The sequence below is a fragment of the Callorhinchus milii genome, unplaced genomic scaffold (genome assembly GCF_018977255.1).
Source record: "Callorhinchus milii isolate IMCB2004 unplaced genomic scaffold, IMCB_Cmil_1.0 Scaffold2, whole genome shotgun sequence".
In the NCBI taxonomy this organism is placed as follows: domain Eukaryota; kingdom Metazoa; phylum Chordata; class Chondrichthyes; order Chimaeriformes; family Callorhinchidae; genus Callorhinchus; species Callorhinchus milii.
This window is the reverse complement of record NW_024704743.1, coordinates 76,373,936-76,380,126: the sequence shown is the minus strand read 5'-3', so window position 1 is coordinate 76,380,126 and position 6,191 is coordinate 76,373,936.

Here is a 6,191-nt window from a genome sequence, read left to right as displayed (position 1 = left end):
GATTAAACACCAATAATCACATTGTGGGCTTGTAAACAAATAAAATCAATTACAAACATGAAAAGCGTAATCGTTTCCCAAATAGGATAATTGCAGCTTTGAAACAACACTGTGTATTTCAATTGGCTGCATGTATTAATTTTAAGGTTAAATCCCAACAGAGGCCACGACACCGCGATAAACTCCTTTCACTTCTTGAATAGTATCTGAGGATCTTTAATGTCCTCCTGGACAAAGCAAACTGGATATTGGGATAATGTTTCATCGGAAGGACAGCTCCTCCAACAATTCAGCACTGGATGAGTCAGCATAGAATATATCAGTTCCAAGTCCTGATACGGGGCTTGAACCCACAACCTTCTTGCTCAGAGACAGCCTGCTAGCAGCCAAACCAGGCTGATAATTAAATATTGAATGTGTAACATATAATAAGCACATTACTCACTCCCTTTTTGAATAACAAATGTGTTGTGCTCCAGTCCTAGGATACAGCTTCTGTGTTTATACAACAACTGAAATACCAACTAGAGGAGTGTTTTTTTCATTTTCTTAGAATCTTTTTGCACTTTGGGGGAGGGATATCATCAGATCAAAATGGGGTTCCAGCTGAACAAGTCCCTAGTATTCTTAGCCAGAGAGATCACAGTAATACAGGGCCCTGCCTCTGACAGGTCAACTCTTCAGCACAACTTGAAGGGGTGGACTAGTTTCCTGGGAAAAAGGACTCTTGCCACTCAGCTCCTATTTACTCTGCAAGCCAAAGCCCTGACTAGAAGGGTGGTCCTCATTGTGCAAGCTTGCTGGGCAGTGCTTTCAATAGCAGGTTATGCAGTTTTAGCTGGTTAAACTGTAGCAACGTCTCAACAGATACTCAGGGATCTCCAAGCTTTGGCTCACTGATCCTTGCCCATTAAACTCTGGAAATAGGAAACAGAGTGTGTCTCTCCAGGGAGAGAATGTGTATTCCATTCTGTAGAGAATTTTCCAAGTGTAACAACAACATCAAAATTACAATTATATAGAGCCTTTCATGTCGGGAGGACATCCCAAGGCACTGGGCAGACAGAGTTTCAGACCCAAACTGATGCTCAGGATGGGGGAGGGCAAGGGGGGAAGCGGGGAGATCGAAAGCACAGTCAAAGAGGAGGGTCTTGAGGTGGGTCTTGAAGGTGGTGAGGGAGGGGTCGAGTTGGAGGGACTGCGGGATGGAGTTCCAGAGGGTGAGTGCAGAGTGGTAGAAGGCCCGCCCACCGATAGTGGGGTGAGCAAGGCAGGAGACATGAAGCAGCCCAGAACCCGCTGAGCTGAGGGAGCGAACAGGGTGGTCAGGGGTTAGGAGGTCGAAGAGATAGGGGGGAGCAAGAGCATGGTGGGCTTTGAAGATGAGGACCAGGATATCGAACTGTATCCTGTGTGATGGGAAGCCAGTGGAGTTGGGCAAGGATGGGGATGATAAGGTCACGGAGCCTGGTGCGGGAGAGGAAATGGGCTGCAGAACACCAGATAATCTGCAGCCTGTGGAGGGAGGAGTTCAGGAGGCTGACAAACAGTGAGATTGCATAGTCTAGCCTCGATATAATGAAGGCGTGTATGAGGGTAAGAGACATACATATGTGTAAGAGACATACATATATGGAAGTTTCAGCCTGGTATGGTGATGAGTCTTCACATGTATCAGACACGTGGCTGCACTCTCAAAAAGTATATTCACCAAACTGTTAAATGGAGCCATCTCCCATTCACTGAGGCCTGATATCTGTTGTGCCAGTGTTGAATGTTGATTCTGAATCTTTGAATCATGACTATCACCCCATAGCACAGATTTCACCGCTCATCAGCAGATCAACCCTACAAAATAACTCATAAACCAGCATATGACTACTCTGAGGCCGACAATTTACTTTCATTTCACAATGAGACGGTGGATATCTGGTCTGAAGAGACACAATCCACTTACTGTGTTGGGTGTGCTGCCACCTTGTGATCGTGTATGTAGATGTAAAGCAGCACAAGTCATGTTTTAAACATCACAACGTTATTCCCGTTACACAGAGCATGGTTGTCATGTAAAATCATCTGCCATAAACCATACTTGAAGCACAGCCCATATTATACTTAAAAAAGTCAAGCCTGGAAAAAGAGAAATATTGAGGCGTATGTGCAGTGAGCAGGAGAGTGCGATTAGAATAAGTGCCTTAATATGGAGCAAAACACCAGTGCAGCCTTAGTGAGCTAATTGGTGTGTTTCTATGCTGTAACATTATGTGATTCTGTAACGTATGCCACAGATCAAGACTGGCCAAGTCACTATGCACTTCCTGGTATTTTCTGTTAATCTATTTTCTAGTAAAAGGTCCAAGTATAAAAAATTAAAAGTAAATATGCCTTTAAATCTTTTGCTTGGTGGAAGTTTATGAAAGCCTTTCGACTTTCCTGCAGCAGCTCTGCTTAACGGAGGCAGATTTCGAGCCACAAAGACACACATTTTTAAACCAGTCAACAAGTTCCAAGTGCTCCAAAGAAAAATAAGTAGAGGGAATGGGTGTAAAACAATTCATAGTAAAGTTGATTAAAACAGGAATTACAACATCAAAGACGTTCTGTTGAACAGAATTTGCAAAAAATAATCACAAATTAACAATCTGTAACAATCATTTTCTGGATCCCTCATATAGTTTCCATTTTTATTGAGACAAGTTCATATAGGATGAGATTTACGGCACTAGTAAAGTTGGAAGGATTAGGAGAGAAATGTTGATTACGTGACCCCCAAGCTTGAATTGTATCAGTTGTAGAGGGCAGGAGGGGGCGTTTGAAAGAGGTAAAACATTTGCTGTATTAACATTTTTGACTAATGTCTAATGGAATTCCACTTTGACAGTAGGTCAATATGGTTGGTGGCCCTAAGTGTGTGTTCGAGGTTTGCAAACTGATATCAACGAAAATTATATGAACCCGAAATCCTCTTTCGAATCAAAATATATCTATCAATAGCTCTTGGTATGATTTGTTGTCAATCTGCTGCTAGACTGGTCAGGGAATAACTTCCATATCATGTTGCTATGTATCTAATCCCTTCATAAGTAACTGTTGGTCAGTGTGCAGTGGCTGCCTTTGTAGGCAAACTCAAACCCATTTGCACCAGCAAGTTCCCGAACACAAAGAGCAATCTTGGCCAGGGCAGAGAGAAAAGCTTTGTTATTGAAAGTGTCATAATATTTCTAGTGGGAACCTGAATGAGGCAAGGGGACATCGATTGAACATCTCACCCCCAAAGACAGTACCTCTGACCGTGCTCTGTTCCCCCAGTGCAAAGCAAGATTAGGAGCTCAAATCCTACGGGAATAAATTTCTATCAAATGAGCCAAGTTATTAGAATAATGAATAAATGGCAAAGAGAAAGTAAAGCTTCGAGTATTACGCTCTGTGGGGAGGAGGAAACAACCACAAAACGGCTCTAATTGGTGCAAACGGGTTTGGATCTTTCCCACAGGAAGACGAGCCAACTGAGATGGTCAAATTGGCTTGAAGCTGTTCCTGGGCCACACATGGTATCAAACATGCTGAGGACAGGCTGTGTCTGTGTACTGACCGTCTTGCTGTCGCGTAAGTTTATCTGAATGCCATTCAGTAACCATCAGATTGTCAGAGAGAGAGAATAAAATAACCTAATGATTGTTTTTGTCTTTCCAGTTGGCTGTGATGGCTTTACCTTGTCACAGCCCAGATCCATGATCGTCAAATTAGGAAAGGTAGCGAGGATTACCTGTACAAAGAATAATATTGGCAATGACGATGTTCACTGGTACCGTGAAACTCCCGGGAAGGGACTGCAATGGATCCTCTATTACCACTCAGGAAATAAGAAAGAAAACTCGCCTGATTTTTCAAGCCGTTTTTCTGCTGATAAAGGTGGGGACTCGTGCACTCTCACAATCATCGGCCTCACCTCGGATGACAGTGGCATTTATTATTGTGGTGTCTGGGATTCACACAGCAGCTGCAGACACACAAGAGATCGTACAAAAACTTACCTTTTACTCGGAAGCCAACACGGCTGCAGTTGGGTCTCAGTGTATTGAGGAGGAGATTGTTAACTGCAGCAGAGAGATCACAGTCTGGTCAATCCTGATAGTTGTGGTCCAGAAACTGGGAAGAACTATACAGTGGGCTTTGCGTTCATTGTATTAAGCAGGAGGGAAAGCGATAAAGAAGAACCTTAATTTAGCCACTCTCACATTTTGCATCTATGGTAGATTGCACAACAATAATATCATGTTGGGCTTGTAAACGAATAAATTCAATTGCAAACACTTACACATTGAAACCTTAACAATTCCAGTTTCACTGCGGGTTTTTTTTGCAATCTCCATTGCGTGCAAATTACTAATTGTAATATTAAATCCAATAAAGGTCACGCTAGTCTCCTGCTCACGCCTTCTGAGTTGCAATGTAAACTATAACATAATAGTTCTGCTTTATGGGAGATGAAAGATCATGAAACATGTTTTTCACTTAAAATTTCTAAATCTCTATTTACAACAGGATGAGGAGTTTCTCCCCGGCCAACAACTCCCTCCACACCCCCACCCTAAACACAACTGATCCAACAAAAGAGTAAATGGCCCCAGATATCGTGTGGTCTGAAGAGATCGGTGTGGGGGAGGGGAGAAACACAACCACACAACAACGCTATTTGGCAGAAAGAGGTTTGGATCATTCCCACAGCGAGAAGCGTGAGGTGAAGTGATCCGATCCGCTTCAAACTGTCTCTGGTCCACACATCACATCAGATATGTGGGGTTGTGTCTCTGTGCTGAGTGTCCTGGTGACACGTAAGTTTTTCTGGATGCAATTAAATGATTATCACATTATCAGAGAGTAAAATAAGATAAGGAATTGTTTTTGTCTTTCCAGTGGGCTGTGATGGTCTTTCCTTGACGCAGCCCGGATCCATGGTCAAGAAAACCGGCAGAACAGTAGGGATAACCTGCACTCTGGCGGGTGCATCAATGCAGAATGTGTATGTTCACTGGTACCGTGGGAATCCCGGGAAGGAGTTTCAGTGGATTCTCTATTACACCTCAAATCGGCTTTGGACGTCCTTCCGAAGTGAAAGACCCTTTACAAAAGTAATTTTGTTGATGTTGTTGTCAGTGGCTCTGTTATGTAAGTGAATAAGACAATTTTTTGCGTTGCCATTGGCTTCCAAGGATTCCTTAACAAAACATAACATGTTCTGTCCAAAATTAAATCCACTAAAGATCGCAATTGCAGATCTTGCTCATTCCTCCGGAGATGCACAATTTAAATATCTGACATATTAGTTCTCTCTAACGGTAAATGGAAGATAGTGAAACATGTTTTCGCTAACAGCATTCTGTCTTGTAAATACTCTTATATTTGTAGAATATAGCTGGAGCCTCCTGGTATATCGGTTGAAAGATGAACTCATTAATTTTGTAATGGAGGTTGAAATGAAATCATTAATTTTGTAATGGAGGTTGAAATGAAATCATTAATTTTGTAATGGAGGTTGAAATTTTGTAATGGAGGTTAAAATCAACCATTGTCTTTACCACCTGCCTCTGTCCTCACATCACTCCCAATACAGCCAAATCCCTCCCCTTTGCCTTTGCCCCCCCAGACCTGATTGCCCCAAGGCCCTCCTCACCAACATTCCCATCCTTACTCTCCAAAACCTCCAGATCATTCATAACACAGTCTTTACCAAAATATTCTCCGTGAGACCATCACTGCCAGAGTAAACGGACACCCTGTTGCCCATCAAAGGCTCAAAGGCTGTGGGTCTTGAACCCACAACCTTCTGTACCAGAACCTGCAGTGCTGCCAAATGAGCCAATGTGTTAGAAAATGAATAATTGGCAAAAGTTAATGCACAGCTTGAAGAGGTGGTGGGGGGAGGGGTAACATAACCGCAAACACTGCTTATTGGCACAAACAGGTTTAGACCATTCTCACTCAAGAGGAACGCAGTGAGATGGTCAGATCCCCTTCAAGCTTTCCACATCACATCAGATATGCGGGGGCAGGTTGTGTCTGTGTGCTGTGTGCTCTGGTGTCACGTAAGTTTATCTGAATGCAATTTAATGATCATCACATTATCAGAGACAGTAAACGATGCTGATGATTTTATTTTCTGTTTCCAGTTGGCTGTGATGGTTTTACCT